General features: G+C 51.2%; 1 long non-coding RNA gene across 1 annotated transcript; it reads left to right on the top strand.

Annotated features, from left to right (window-relative positions):
- Positions 1 to 14174: 14174 nt before the first annotated feature.
- LOC132457552 (uncharacterized) lies at positions 14175 to 15002 on the top strand. The gene is made up of 2 exons (XR_009525716.1): positions 14175 to 14770; positions 14907 to 15002. It is a non-coding gene; the product is annotated as an uncharacterized LOC132457552 (long non-coding RNA).
- The last annotated feature ends 1120 nt before the right edge of the window (positions 15003 to 16122 follow it).

The following is a 16122-nucleotide window of genomic DNA, read 5'->3' as shown; positions in this document are numbered from 1 at the left end:
GATTAAGATATATCCACACTCCTACTCATAGCGAATTAGCATGTTTGCAGTAACACAATTAAAGCACAAAATGATGGAAGAGGAGGAGGATAAATAAGAAAGAATCTGATAATATGTGGATTTGTGGAAGGACAGCAAAGCTCGGTGGGCAGACGGAACGGAGAGATAGAGACCCTGCAGAGAGGGGGGGGGGAGCAGAGGGAGACTAAATGAATGAGTGAGACTTAATGAATGAGTGGAAATAATCCTTTATTACCGTGTGAGTGCAGCTCTAAGCATTCTGTAAACTGATGAGCCTCGGAAGGCACTGTGTGTGTGAGTGTGTGTGTGTGTGTGTGTGTGTGTGTGTGTGTGTGTGTGTGTGTGTGTGTGTGTGTGTGTGTGTGTGTGTGTGTGTGTGTGTGTGTATGAGTGCCTGCCTGTGTGCGTTTGTGCTTGTGTTTGTGGTAGGCCTGCTCCAAATGCCCCACCCCTACCCCACCCCACCCCCCCCCCCCCCCCCCCCCCCATAAGAAGTCCTGCGGAGTTGGGGAAGGGCGTACAGGTCAGGATGCGACTTGGAGTATCTAGCCCAACCCTGCATGCTAGGCGGCGTGAAAAAGATGGTCGCCGAGGAGTGGGATGGAACAGCGCTCCTCTGCGGAAGCTCCTCGCGCGACCGAGCAGCTCCTCCCTGCTCACCCTGAGAGGGAAGGGCCTTGAAAAGGTGGCCTAAAAAAGGTCTGTTCCGTTTAACCCGGGCAGGCTGCCGCAGCTGCCGGGTCATCCCTCCACGCGGTCAAAAATATAAGAATAAGAAAACCCACCTGAAGCTCACCATTGCAACCTGGAACGTCCGCACACTTTTGGATGTGCCCGTTGACTCCTCTCGTCCCCAAAGAACAGCGCTGGTTGCACACGAGCTGCAGAGATACAATATTGATATCGCAGCTCTTAGCGAAACCCGCTTCCATGGCGAGGATTCTATAACAGAGGTGGGAGAAGGCTACAACTTCTTCTGGAGGGGGCTTCCAGAAGGCTCCCGCCGCCTCCATGGTGTATGTTTTGCTGTGCGGTCAAGCCTACTTCAGAGGATCCCAGAATCCCCAGTCGGCATCAGTGAAAGACTGATGACCTGGCACATTCCCCTCACCAACAACCGTCATGCCACCCTCATCAGTGCATATGCCCCAACACTGGATGCTGACCTTGAGTGCAAGGAACTCTTCTATGCCTCCCTGCACTCCCTGCACGCCATAAATAAAACACCCTCCATCGACAAGCTCATTCTCCTCGGGGACTATAACGCGAGAGTGGGCTCTGACGGTGCGCCTGATCAGAGCCAAATTCACCCTGGAACTCCGTCCACCACTGAGGAAAACACCACCCTGCAGAAAGCTCAACTGTGATGCATTGAAGTCCCCGCACTCAGTCAACAGCCTTACAGCTGTCCAAGATCCCTGAAACACCAGCTGATCCGGACGTCAACATCACCTGGAGCACCCTACGCACCGCTATTCACCGGGCGGCAGTAGAGTCTGTAGGGTACACCAGACGGAGACACCAAGACTGGTTCGACAACAGCGCACCAGGTATCCACAACCTAGTTCAGGCAAAACACAAGGCCCTTGCAGCTCACCTTTCCAACCCCCAATCCACCTCGCTGAAGGCCCGCTTCAACAACATCCGGGCTGAAACACAGCGTACCCTCAGAGCCATGAAGAATGACTGGTGGACAAAGAAAGCCCACGAGATACAGCATCACGCGGACACTAACAACTCCCACGCTTTCTATGACTCCATCAAGGCTATTTATGGCCCACAGAGGAAGAACATAACCCCGGTCAGATCAGCAGATGGTACCATCCTGTACAAGGACAAACAACAGACCCTGGACAGATGGGCTGAGCATTTCAACAACCTGCTGAACACCTCAAATCCAACCAGGATGGACACACTTGCCGACCTCCCATCCCTACCAACCGTCACTGATCTGGACTCCTCCCCCAGCTTTGCTGAGGTACGAAAAGCCATCGCTTTTTCAAGAGCCCAGGCCTTGATGGGGTCCCGGCAGAAATCCTGAAGCATGGCGGATACCTCCTCACCCGCGGATTACAACAACTGATCATTAACATTTGGTCATCTGAAGTCATCCCGCAAGATTGGAAGGATGCCAACATCATCACAATCTTTAAGCGCAAAGGAGACAAAGCAGACTGCGGCAATAGCAGAGGCATTTCCCTCTTGTCAGTTGCCGGTAAGGTGCTAGCACGGATCATGCTTCTTCGACTAGCATCTCATGCTACCAATAACATTCTACCGGAGACCCAGTGCGGCTTTAGGCAACAGCGAATTACCGCACACATGATCTTTGCTGCTAGACAGATACAGGAAAAATGCAGAGAACACTGCAAAGACCTGTACCTAGCTTTCATTGATCTGTCCAAGGCTGCTGTGGGAAGTGCTGGGGAAGTTGGGGGTTCCACCAAAGTTCAGAAACATCTTGCGGCAGTTTCATGATGGGATGCATTCCTGTGTGAGTGTTGGAGGCCAACAATCTCCTTTCTTCAATGTGGATGTGGGGGTCAAGCAAGGGTGCGTCCTAGCCCAAACCATCTTCAACATATTCCTCTCCACAGTCACCCTCCTCTCCCACAAACTCCTGGACCACAAACTCCTGATGGGGTACAGATACAGTACAGACTGGATGGCAACCTCTTCAACATTAGGCGCCTCCAAGCCTTCACCAAAACCACCACCCAACACATCTTAGAGCTACAGTATGCAGATGACTGTGCTCTCCTCGCCCACTCACCAGAATCTCTACAGCGTGCGCTGAATGTGGTCGCCTCCATCTACAGCGCCATTGGTCTCCAAATCAACATCAACAAAACACAAATAGTTGCTCAGGAGTTCACCCCCCAAACGTGTTTGCCCACCTTCACCCTCGATGGTCATCCCCTTGCCATCGTCCCACACTTCACCTACCTAGGCAGTATTCTGTCCCCCTCCTGCAACATCGATGATGACATACAGGTCCGCATCGGTCTGGCCTCCGCTGCCTTTGGCAGGCTTAGCGCCAGGGTTTTCCAGAACAGGAACCTCACCACTTCCACCAAAGCAGCTGTGTACGGGGCAGTCTGTCTTTCCACACTGCTGTATGGTTCGGAAACCTGGACACCCTACCAGAGGCATTTTCGAACCCTAGAAGCCTTCCACATCCGTTGCCTGCAAAGGATCCTGGGTGTGTCCTGGGTGGACAGGGTGCCCTATGCCGTGGTCTTTGACCGGACCCACACACAAAGCATCGCCCTGCTCCTTGCGCAGTAACACCTACGCTGGGTTGGGCATGTGATCCGTATGCATGCCCACCGCCTGCCCAGGCAAATCCTCTATGGCCAACATCTGGATGGCCAGAGATCTGCTGGGGGTCCAAAAAAGAGTTATAAGGATCACCTCAAAACCCTCCTGAAGCAGTGCAACATTCCACCCACTGCACTCGAGTCCCTGGCTGCTGATCGCAACACCTGGAGCTCCTCCTGCAACCAGGGAACTACTCACCTTCAGGAGCAAGGCACAGAGGGGAGGATACAGCGACGTGCACTGAGGCATCAGTGTGCTGCAGTGCCCACACCCTCCAGTGCCACATACCCCAGTCTCTCTTATGGCAAAATTTGCGATCCCGCATAGGCCTGCACAGCCACTTGGCTATGCATCGCCGCAACACACCCCAATAATTGTCCATCCTTTCTATTTGGAGCAACGTCATCATCGTAATCGATGGACTGCCATAACGTGTGGGGTCAATGTGTCAGAGTCTATACTGTTTTTGCTTAGACCTCCTGCAGCCCTCCACTTATCATGCACTGTGTGGGCCAGGCACCTGCTCACACAGTGGCTTCTCTTACACTGGGTTGGGTGCCAGGATGTGTGCTTCCATGGATAAGGCTTCCTCCTCAGAGGACACTCTTTAAGCTAGTGAAGCTGAGCTTGTTATGACAAGTGTTTGTTTCTTTTTCTTCCATCTATACATGGAAAAATGTACTAATGTATCTGTGGGGGGACGTGCGATGTCTGGCCTGCAGGGGGAGTATGGGCAGGTTGGGAGAGCACCGGATTGGCTGGGGGGATTGGACCTGAGTGCGGGCAGGTGTCGGCACTCAGGCCAATCAGGGAGTGTTTGTATTTATGTGCCTGCTTTTGTCTTGTAGTGAGGTGGGGAATCCAGGAAGGATTAGGAGGAGAAAGGAGCGGATCGCCACCAGAGATCGCGCCAAACAGACTTTGATTTACGTTTTGTCTTATTGCCCTTGGTTTATACGTTTATGGAAAGCAATAAAAGAACTTCCTTGGGGAAACAGCAAAACCTGTGTCCAGCGCTCAATTGACCCGTTACAGTGGAGCCCAAAGTGGGGCGAGCGTACAGAAAATGGACCAGTCCCCATTGGGAAACGTGCTCGGGCACCTAGCCCAGATGGCGGAGAGACAAGGCCAGCTCCACCAGGCGCAGAACGAGGCGCTCACGGACCTGGCACAATCCTTGGCCGCCGATCGGGCCATGCTCCGGGAGCTCCTCGCCTCCGGCGGACGCGGCGAAGGACCCCGGGGGGCGGGACCCGCAACGAACATACACGTCCCGAAGATGGGGGAGGCGGACGACGCGGAAGCCTTCCTCGAGACCTTCCAGGGGGTGGCCGAGGTCTCAGGGTGGCCCCGCCCGGAGTGGGCGCACCGTCTCCTGCCGCTCCTAACAGGAGAGGCGCAGCTTGCGGCCCACAGTCTGCCGGCTGGGGCCCAGCGGGACTACGACGCCATCACCAGGGCCATCCGAGACCGGCTGGGCCTCTACCCGGAGGAACATCGCCGGCGGTTTCGGGCGCTGGCCTTCCGTGAGGGCGACCGACCCTTCGCCTTCGCCCAGCAGCTGATGGACCAGGCCAGGAGGTGGCTGGTCCCAGGCGGGAACACGGCAGAGGACGTGGTGGAGCAAGTGGCCCTGGAGAGGTTCGTGGAGGGGCTGCCGGCTAGGACCTCCGCCTGGGTCCGATACCACCGACCCGAGGCTCTCTCCGCCGCGGTCGTCGTGGCGGAGAGCCACCTGCAACCACCACCAGCGGGCCAGCGACCACCGACACCGAGCCCACGTACCGGTGCGGCTGCCCCACGGCGGGACAGACCAACCCCGGCGCCGAGGGCGAGATGGGGGGGCGTTCCAGAGCGGGCACATGAGTCGCCTCCCACCCCCACTCCACAGGCGGGCGCTCAAGCGGCAGGGGAGGGGTGCTGGCGGTGCGGGCGGCCTGGCCACTTCCGGCGTGAGTGCCCTATGATGGAGGTGGGTCAGGTCGTCCGCGTCACCGGTGCCCCGTCTCCTCCCCACGGTCCCGGCGAGGCGTACCGTATCCCGGTGAGGATACAACGGGGTACGCACCAGGCGCTGTTGGACTCGGGCTGCATGCAGACCATGATCCACCAGCGCCTGGTGCGGTCCGAGGCGTTGATAGAGGCATCGAGCGTTTCGGTGAAATGTATACACGGGGATGTTCACACGTATCCCTTGGTCCCTATCGAAATTCGTTACGGGGGGAAAACGCATAGAGTCAAGGCGGCGGTTAGTCCGAGCCTCACGCACCCCCTGATTCTAGGGTTAGATTGGGCTGGGTTTCCAGGGGCGGTTAGCGAGACTACGGGGGTGCGGACACGACCGATAGGGACATGTAGGTCATGCGCTGTGTTCTGCGCCGATGCAAGGGCGTCCGACGCTGATCAGAAATCGGGGGAGGAGGCGGGAGGTTCTCAACCCGAGGTCCGAGCGCCGAGCTTCCCACCGGTAGACGATTTCCCCCTCGAGCAGTCTCGGGATGCTACTTTACGCTCAGCCTTCGACCAAGTGATTGCTATTGATGGTTCGAGGGTACAGCCAGACGCAGTGCTGACTTACCCACACTTTGTGGTCATTAGGGATAGGCTTTATCGGGTGGGTCGTGACACCGAGAGTGAGGAGATTTTTACCCAGTTGCTGGTACCCAGGAGCCGCCGGGAAATGATTTTCCAGGCGGCGCATTACAACCCAATGGCGGGCCATTTGGGGTACGAGAAAACACTAAACCGGATAATGGCTCGATTCTATTGGCCGGGGATTCGGGCGGAAGTGCGTAGGTGGTGCGCCTCCTGCCCCGAGTGCCAGCTGGTGAATCCCCCCGCTATTCCCAGGGCTCCCTTGCGGCCCCTTCCTCTGGTGGAGGCCCCATTCGACCGCGTGGGCATGGACATTATCGGGCCATTAGAACGTTCCTCACAAGGGTATCGATTTGTGTTGGTCCTGATCGACTACGCAACCCGATACCCGGAAGCGATTCCATTGCGCAACATCTCTGCGAAGAGTGTTGCGCAGGCGTTGTTTCATGTCATATCGCGGGTGGGAATCCCGAAAGAGATTCTCACTGACCAGGGCACCAATTTCATGTCACGCACGATGAAGGAACTTTACGGGTTGTTGAAGGTGAAGGCCATCCGCACGAGCGTCTATCACCCAGCCACTGACGGCTTGTGCGAGAGGTTTAACCGGACGTTAAAGTCCATGATCCGGAAGTTTGTACTGGAGGATGCTCGAAATTGGCATCAATGGCTAGACCCTCTGTTGTTTGCGGTGCGGGAAGTTCCTCAGGCTTCCACGGGGTTTTCCCCATTCGAGTTGCTCTATGGGCGCAGGCCCAGGGGCGTCCTGGACCTCATTAAAGAAACCTGGGAGGAGGGGTCCAGCGACAGTAAAAACGAAATCCAGTACGTCATGGACTTGCGTGCAAAGCTCCACTCACTCGGGGTAATGTCACGTGAGCATTTGCACCAAGCCCAGGAGAATCAGAAACGCCTGTACGACAGAGGGACTAGATTACGCGATCTTGCACCGGGGGATAAGGTCCTCGTTCTGTTGCCCACCTCTAGCACCAAATTACTCGCGAAGTGGTAAGGGCCCTTTGTGGTCACACGGCGGGTTGGGGACGTGGATTACGAGGTGGCGCGCACGGACAGGGGCGAAAACAAGCAGGTCTACCACATCAACCTCCTAAAGAGGTGGAACGATGCGGTCCCTGACGCGTTTGCGTCGACGTTACCAGAGAAGGAGGAGTTTGGGCCGGACGTCCCTAGCCTAGGCCCCACCCCCCCGGTCGGTCAGGGCGAGGGTCTCGTAGAGAGTCAGGCACGGGATGTTGCCGGTCTACAACTCCGGTTCGCCGACGTATTTTTGCCCCTGCCCGGTCGCACCCCTCTGATTACTCACAACATCGAGACGCAGCCAGGTTTAACGGTGCGGACACGCCCCTACAGGCTGCCCGTCCACAAACAAGATGTGGTACGGCGCGAATTGGCAACCATGTTGGAGTTGGGCGTCGTCGAGGAGTCTCACAGTGACTGGTGCAGTCCCGTCGTGCTGGTGGGGAAGCCGGACGGGTCTGTCCGGTTCTGTGTAGATTACCGTAGGGTGAATGCGGTGTCAAAGTTCGATGCCTACCCAATGCCTCGGATCGACGAGCTAGTGGACCGGCTTGGCATGGCCAAATATTATACGACCCTGGACTGCACAAAGGGCTACTGGCAGATTCCGTTGTCTCCAGCAGCCCGGGAAAAAACAGCCTTCTCCACTCCGCTCGGTCTCTACCAGTTTAACCCTCATAGGGTGTTCGTTTTTTTGTTACACAGGAGGTGCTGCTGGGTCTGGTGGACCCGTTGCATTTTAGGCCTTTTAATTCAACATAATCTAACTTTTTTTAAATACTCACCAAATGGTTACTTCAACCCAATTGCAAGTAATATAAACAACACATATGTTAAATTTGTTCCCTTTACCTTTGTTAAATCACATTTATGAATAGAGGTGCCACTCGTTTTTGTTTATTTTCGTATTAGCATCATAAAACAGGCATAACTGGGAAATTATCAGCATCATTAGAAATTGAAACATACTCAATAACATCTGTCTGAACAACACATTAAAGCCTTTGAACACAGACATTATACGTATATCAGTCTATACCACACATGAGGGGCAGAGTCTCACTGTGTGTGTATTGCACATGTATTTTTTGCACTGGTTGCATGTATATTGTGTTTTATATTATTATGCATTATGTATATTGTGTATTTGTCTTTTACGTTTCGGAGCTGGCTGATGCTAATCCTCCTCTTCAAACTTCAGTGTCAGACTCTGAATTTTCAGAAATGTTATCCTCACTTTCTGAAACTGTTTCCTCTGCATCACCATCAAAACCCTCTGTCTCTTCAAATATCAACTGTAAGGCAGTCTGAACAGAGAATCGCTTTGCCATCTTGATCAGTTGTGGTATGGAACCACGCTGACAGAGATTTTTTATAGTGTCAGATCCCCAAGCTTGGTTCCCGCAAGACAGAGGGTGAAATGTGTGGGAATATGGGTGTAGATAGTGTTGGGTGCTCCAATGTTGCAACCTTGTGCGGGAACAGTGGGTGCACACTGTGGGTGCTCACACCAAGGGCCCATTCACCTGCTTTACTCTTTCCTTCTCTCTCCCACACACACACACACACACACACACACACACACACACACACACACACACACACACACACACACACACACACACACACACACACACACACACACACACACAGAGGAGAAAGGGAAAATTAGGGTGCACAGAACCTATGATTTCCACACTTAAACTAGCTCCGGGTCCACTGGACCCGAACACCCTGTGTGTAATATAAATGTGATGGGGGGGTATACAGGGGGGGGTCCTTGAAAATGTTTTCTGATTCATGTTCCTCACAGAGAATGAGCCAAAGCCAATGAATCTTAGTTCAAAAAAATAATTATTTGTATCACTTTTATAAAGCTAAAAACTGAAAACGGGTCCCACAGACCCGAACACCTTATGAGGGTTAAGGTGCTTCCGTTCGGGTTGTTCGGGGCCCCGGCCACGTTTCAGCGGCTGATGGACCGGGTGTTGCGGCCCCACGCCGCGTATGCTGCTGCCTACATCGACGACATCGTTGTCTATAGCGGAACGTGGGAGCAGCATGTGCGGCAGGTGGCGGCCGTCCTTCAGTCGCTGAGACGGGCGGGGCTCACGGCCAACCCGAAGAAGTGCGTGATCGGGCGGAGGGAGATTCAATATCTGGGGTTCCACCTGGGGCGGGGGAAGGTCCGGCCGCAGGTCGGTAAGACGGCGGCGGTCGCGGCCTCCGCTCGGCCCAGGACCAAAAAGGAGGTGAGGCGGTTCCTGGGACTGGCGGGCTACTATCGGCAGTTCGTGCCGAACTTCTCCGACCTGGCCAGCCCCTTGACCGACCTCACCCGTAAGAGAGCCCCAGATACAGTCCAGTGGTCGGAGCCATGTCAGGTGTCGTTTGAGGCTATTAAAACAGCCCTCTGTGGAAAGTCGGTCCTGTGTGCTCCTAACTTTGATCTCCCTTTTTCCCTGCAGACGGACGCGTCGGATAGGGGGTTGGGCGCGCTCCTGACCCAGCAGGTGGAGGGGGTCGACCGCCCGGTGCTGTACCTGTAAATAATTCTTATGAAGGTCTGTTAAAATAACCACTTTCACCATGCTTTTATTTTGATACTGTATTTTGCCGTCATGGGTCTTTTATTTTGACGCAGGAAGTTTGAATCTACAGTAGGTAACTTGAATTGAAGGAGATCGCGCGATAAGGTTATTACGTGTAATTACGGAAGGAATTCAGGCTACAAACGGTTGCTCTGCATAACAATTTGTAGTAATTAATAAGTGCCTAGCTGGAATGGGAACAAGGTATTGTGTGTTTAATTTGTTTAAGACTTTAAATTACTTAAAATGTGTTGTTGCTGTACAGCCGTGCAAATGTTATCTTCATGGCGATAGTTGTATATGTGTAAGAGCTAATTAATGTTATTTATCTGTCCTGTAGCTCTTACGGTGTTTATGAAGAAAGATGTGAAGAAAGGAATATTTATGCTCAAAACAAGGCTGACGGCTGAACGTAAATAAAGGCTTCTGAAACATCTGTAAGCTTCACCATTGTCCGGCTGGGGTTCGCTACAGTAAGAGCTTGACCCACATCGATTCGACGATTTTTTGCCGCCATGACGGGTCACGACGGAGGGTCTTCACTGCATGCCTGCTGCTGTTGCTGCTACATCGCCCCATGCTGTTCACATGGAGTCTTCGAGCAGCACATGTTCCTGCATGTCAACGCATGATCCACTACGGCAATCCGGGCAGCGGTCTCGTGGATTCGGTGCATTGGTCAAGTACAGTCGCATTCATTGACGCAGAACTGAGCATTACCCAATATCATATGGTCTACGGTACTTCCAATGAGGTGAGCAACACATTAACAGCTTCTTGAACTGAACCAGAGAACATTTAATGCTCACCTGCTCATCTGCAACGAAGGAACTGTTGATACGTTTATACAGACGGACACATTCATGTGGACTCTTTATAATTAAGGACATTAAAAAAAAAAAAAAAAAAAAAAAAGGGGGAAATTGAACTGCATTTCATGCTATCTGAAAATGTTGCTTATAATGTTATTTACCTGAACATTTACAGTTATTTGAGTGTCTGCACATTAATGTAACTGCTAGTTATTTTTGTACTGGGGTTCTGATATTCTATGTTTAAACTGCTTAAGAGTTCGATCTTATCTGCTTCAGGGTTTTCATCTGGCTTAATAATTCTGAGTTAGGAGTTGATAATGTCAAAGTCAGGTTATGATAGTGACACAGAGGAGCAAATGGCTGGTTCTCAGCATGAAGTTCAAGATTTGCAGAGGGAGCTCCACTCAGTGGCAGACTCATCATGCCTGAAGGAAACGACTGAAGTGGTGGAAGAAGGTCAGAATCATCTCCAAGGTAAACTGGATGACCCACCTGGAGGTCCCAGACGTTCCGAACGTGCACGGAACCCTACCGAGAAGATGCGTGCACTACAAGCGGAGGAGGCCAAGAAAATGGAGAAAGGGCTGCTCTCCATGTACGAGCAATGGAAACTCAAAATACGAAAAGCAAGAGATCAACTGAAGTCCTACATGCCAGATGATGAGCTCTGGCCTCTCGTGGAAGAACTTAGGAAAAGTAAGGAAGACATAATGAACATATATTCTGAAATGCGAGATCTTGCCACACCTTCCACTGATATCAGACGACGAGTCGATACTTGTGAATCAGTCACCACAGAAATCATTATCATTGCCCACAACAGAGCAATAGATGATGAAGTTGAGTTTAACGAGAAGCAGGAAAGACATCGCCTTCATGAACTCCTCCACCGTGACTATGCAAAGTCTGTCTATGGATCCGCCGCGTCCTTGACAAGTCATAGCAAGTCTGACCATCACTCCATGACTTCCTCTATGGCGGCCAAGCGTGCGGATGCAGCAGCAGAACTAGCAGTGAAGGAAACCAATTATGAGATGATGATAGCCGAAGAGAGACAAAGGGAAGTGATTCGAGAGTTAGAGGAACAACAGAGGATAGCTCTAGAGGCACAAAGGTATGAGTTGGAGCGACTGCAGGCAGAGAAGGAAGTGCGAGCAGCTAAGGCCAAGCTGAATGTGTACAATAAGGAGACAGAACATAAAGCTGCTGACTGCATCAACATTGAAAAGGATAAGGAAGCAACGAACGTGCCTGTAACTGCCGTCTCGCCATCCCATGTTGCAACACCCTCTCATAAAGACATTTCCTCACTGGCTCAGGTCTTTCAAGACAGCATAGCCTTGAATAGGCTCCCTGTTCCAGAGCCATTCGTCTTCAATGGTGATCCAATACGATTCACTGAATGGAAAGCATCATTTTCCTCGCTCATTGACCAAAGAGCTATCACTCCAGCTGAAAAACTCTATTATTTGAAGAAGTATGTTGCCGGCCCAGCACGCCAGGTGCTAGATGGCACCTTTTTCCGAAACGATGATGAAGCCTACCAGGATGCCTGGAACAAGCTCACTCGTCGCTTCGGCCAGCCCTTTGCCATTCAGAGAGCATTCAGAGAGAAGCTTACCAATTGGCCTAGGATACAACCTAAAGATGCCGAGGGACTCAGAAACTTCTCTGATTTTCTAAATGCCTGTCAAGATGCCATGCCTCATGTCAAGGGTCTCGACATATTAAACGACTGCGAGGAAAACCAGAAGCTTGTCTATAAACTACCAGACTGGGCAGCTTCACGCTGGAACCGACAAGCCACACGAAGCCTGAACGATAGGCAAGAATTCCCAAGTTTCAAGGACTTTGCAATATTTGTGTCAACTGAAGCTGAGATTGCCTGCAATCCAATTCCGTCGCTTTATGCTCTTCGCTCATCAGACTCTAACGCTGAAAAGAGAAATCTCAGAGACACAAAGACAAACCAGGCCAGTGTTTACACCACTCAAGCAGCTACGGACATCTTCAACAAAGGGTCAGAACAGAGAAAAACATGTATTCTCTGTCAAGATAATAGACACCAGCTTCATGCGTGTCCCAAGTTTACAGAAATGTTGTTGGTAGAGCGACGGAACTATGTAAAGGAGAAGAAACTCTGCTACGGATGCCTAAAATTCGGCCACAGCGCAAAAAGCTGTCGTCATCGCCACTGTTGCGACAACTGTAAAGGAAAACATCCGACGGCCCTCCACGATTACAATTATGGGAAGGAGAAGTCTTCATCAGAAGCAGCGACAAATCAAAGAGCTGCTGCAACGTCGCTCAGTGTTGCAGGCGAAGGCTCATCCTACACATCGATGGTGATGCCAGTGTGGGTGTCATCCAAAAACAACCCAACTGCTGAGAGACTTGTCTACGCTCTACTTGACACTCAAAGCGATACAACATTCATCGACCAAGAAGTGAGTGACAGTCTAAATGCTGACAAGTATCCAGTGAAGTTGAAGCTGACGACCATGAGTGGAATGAACACGGTTCTCTCAAGTGAGAGTGTTTTCGGCCTCTGTGTAAGGGGATACAGCTCTGCAATTCAGTTTGATCTCCCAGTTGCCTACTCAAAGGACTGCATACCTGTAAACCGTGCTCATATTCCCACTTGTGAGACGGCTAAGCAATGGAGTCACCTCAGAGAAATAGCAGAAGAAATCCAACCTCTGAAGGACTGTGAAATAGGGCTCCTGATAGGCTATAACTGCTCTAGAGCCATGGCACCAAGGCAGGTTATTCTAGGAGGAGATGAGGAACCTTATGCTGTACGGACAGACTTAGGATGGAGTATTGTGGGGCGCTCATCGCAAAGCTATGATCCGCCGAGCTCAAGTCGCCTGTGCCACAAAATCTCCATTAAAGTACTGCCTCCGGTAACTCCGGCCGACGCTATTCGCATTCTGGAATCTGACTTCAAGGATGATAGTGAAGACAGCAAAACAGTGTCACAAGATGACATCACCTTCCTCAACAAGCTAAATGAGGGCATACAGAAAAACAAACATGGCCATTACCAAATGCCTCTACCCTTCAATAACAGACCCAGTATGCCTGACAACAAAAACTCAGTCATGATACGCCTCAACCACCTCAAAAGAAAACTGCAGCGGGATGAAAAGTATAAGGAGCAGTATGTCAAGTTCATGGAGGAGATCATCGAAAGGGGAGATGCAGAGCAGATCGAAGACGGTGGGAGTGAAGGTGAGAGATGGTACATTCCTCATCATGGTGTTCGGCACGCAAAGAAGCCAGATAAGCTTTGTGTAGTGTTCGATTGCTCTGCCAGACACAAAGGAACCAGCTTGAACGACCATCTCCTCTCAGGGCCTGACTTGCTGAACAACTTGAGCGGTGTTCTCATCCGCTTCCGACGTTACCCTGTTGCTTTGATGTGTGACATTGAGAAAATGTTCCATCAATTCCATGTGGATGAGGCTGATCGCAACTACCTGCGCTTTCTTTGGTGGAAGCAAGGAGACTTGAACTCACCGCCCAGTGAGTTCCGTATGAAGGTGCATCTGTTCGGTGCAGCCTCCTCCCCTGGATGTGCAAACTTCGGGATGAAGCATCTAGCTAAGGAGAATGACGACCTCTACCCTAAAGGCTCACAGTTTATCATGAGGGATTTCTATGTTGATGATGGCCTCACCAGTGCTGGCAGCACCGAAGAAGCTGTTCAGCTTGCCAGAGAAGCTCGTGAACTCTGTGCCATGGGTGGACTCCGATTACACAAATTTGTGTCAAATAAGAGAAATCTTCAAGTTGGAGATATCGTAATGATGAAAGGAGAGGATGCACACAGGAACGAGTGGAGATTAGGTAGCGTTTTAGAAACTACTATTGACAAAGACGGACTAGTAAGGAGAGTTAAGATCTGCCTCGGTGACAGGAATCTTGGCAAGAAAGGAGAGCGTCTCCATAAGATGTCTGAAGTCGAGCGCCCTGTCCAAAGGCTAGTCCTGCTATTGGAGACTAATTAAACTTGTTCTCTCTTTACATAATTTGTTTTTGCACTTTCATGAGGAAGGTCATTTTTTTGTTAGAAATCATTCGTGTTTAATGTTAACTGTATACTGTTCCATTATGGACTCCTGATTGGTGGGAGTGTAAATAATTCTTATGAAGGTCTGTTAAAATAACCACTTTCACCATGCTTTTATTTTGATACTGTATTTTGCCGTCATGGGTCTTTTATTTTGACGCAGGAAGTTTGAATCTACAGTAGGTAACTTGACTTGAAGGAGATCACGCGATAAGGTTATTACGTGTAATTACGGAAGGAATTCAGGCTACAAACGGTTGCTCTGCATAACAATTTGTAGTAATTAATAAGTGCCTAGCTGGAATGGGAACAAGGTATTGTGTGTTTAATTTGTTTAAGACTTTATATTACTTAAAATGTGTTGTTGCTGTACAGCCGTGCAAATGTTATCTTCATGGCGATAGTTGTATATGTGTAAGAGCTATTTAATGTTATTTATCTGTCCTGTAGCTCTTACGGTGTTTATGAAGAAAGATGTGAAGAAAGGAATATTTATGCTCAAAACAAGGCTGACGGCTGAACGTAAATAAAGGCTTCTGAAACATCTGTAAGCTTCACCATTGTCCGGCTGGGGTTCGCTACAGTACCTGAGCCGGAAACTATCAGACCGGGAGGGTCGGTACAGCACGGTGGAGAAGGAGTGCCTCGCCATCCGGTGGGCGGTCGGCGCCCTCCGCTACTACCTGCTGGGACGCGCGTTCACCCTCTACTCCGACCACGCCCCCCTCCAGTGGCTCCACCGCATGAAGGACGTCAACGCGAGGATCACCCGGTGGTACCTCGCGTTGCAGCCCTTTAATTTTCAGGTCGTGCACAGGCCTGGGGCGCAGATGGCCGTGGCGGACTTCCTCTCCCGCTCTGGGGGGGGGGGAGTGAGTGGGCGGCCGGATGTGACCCCGGCCTGTGTCGGGCGGTGGGGGTGTGTGGGGGGACGTGCGACGTCTGGCCTGCAGGGGGAGTATGGGCAGGTTGGGAGAGCACCGGATTGGCTGGGGGGATTGGACCTGAGTGCGGGCAGGTGTCGGCACTCAGGCCAATCAGGGAGTGTTTATATTTATGTGCCTGCTTTTGTCTTGTAGTGAGGTGGGGAATCCAGGAAGGATTAGGAGGAGAAAGGAGCGGATCGCCACCAGAGATCGTGCCAAACAGACTTTGATTTACGTTTTGTCTTATTGCCCTTGGTTTATACGTTTATGGAAAGCAATAAAAGAACTTCCTTGGGGAAACAGCAAAACCTGTGTCCAGCGCTCAATTGACCCGTTACAGTATCACTTTCAATAGATTTACTTAACCTACTTAACTTAAAACAATAGATGCCCGTGTGTCAAATGAGGTAACCTGTTTAACAACTTCCTGGCCCCAGAACTCCGAAACACGAGGCTTGAATTTGTCGTTGAAAATAAAGGATGCACAATCATTGCTTTTTCATTATGTCGTTGAGCGATCGCCATGTTTTCTAAGATCAACTGGCACTTGGTAGCCCGGTACCACACATCCTGGCATTGAGGAGAGTACATAATGTCACGCTTCCTTGGAGCAGAGACGAGCCACTAGCTGTGATGAGGAGTCTGGCCTGATTCCCCCAATAGCCAGTGCCCACTCAGTGATGGACGAGGCTTTGAAGAGATTAGGATGTGTGTCTGTTGGGGTAAATACCACACAGACC

This window comes from Gadus macrocephalus, chromosome 5 (assembly GCF_031168955.1).
Source record: "Gadus macrocephalus chromosome 5, ASM3116895v1".
Taxonomy (NCBI): Eukaryota; Metazoa; Chordata; class Actinopteri; order Gadiformes; family Gadidae; genus Gadus; species Gadus macrocephalus.
The sequence above is the reverse complement of the archived record's forward strand: the minus strand, read 5'-3'. Positions and strand labels throughout refer to the sequence as shown.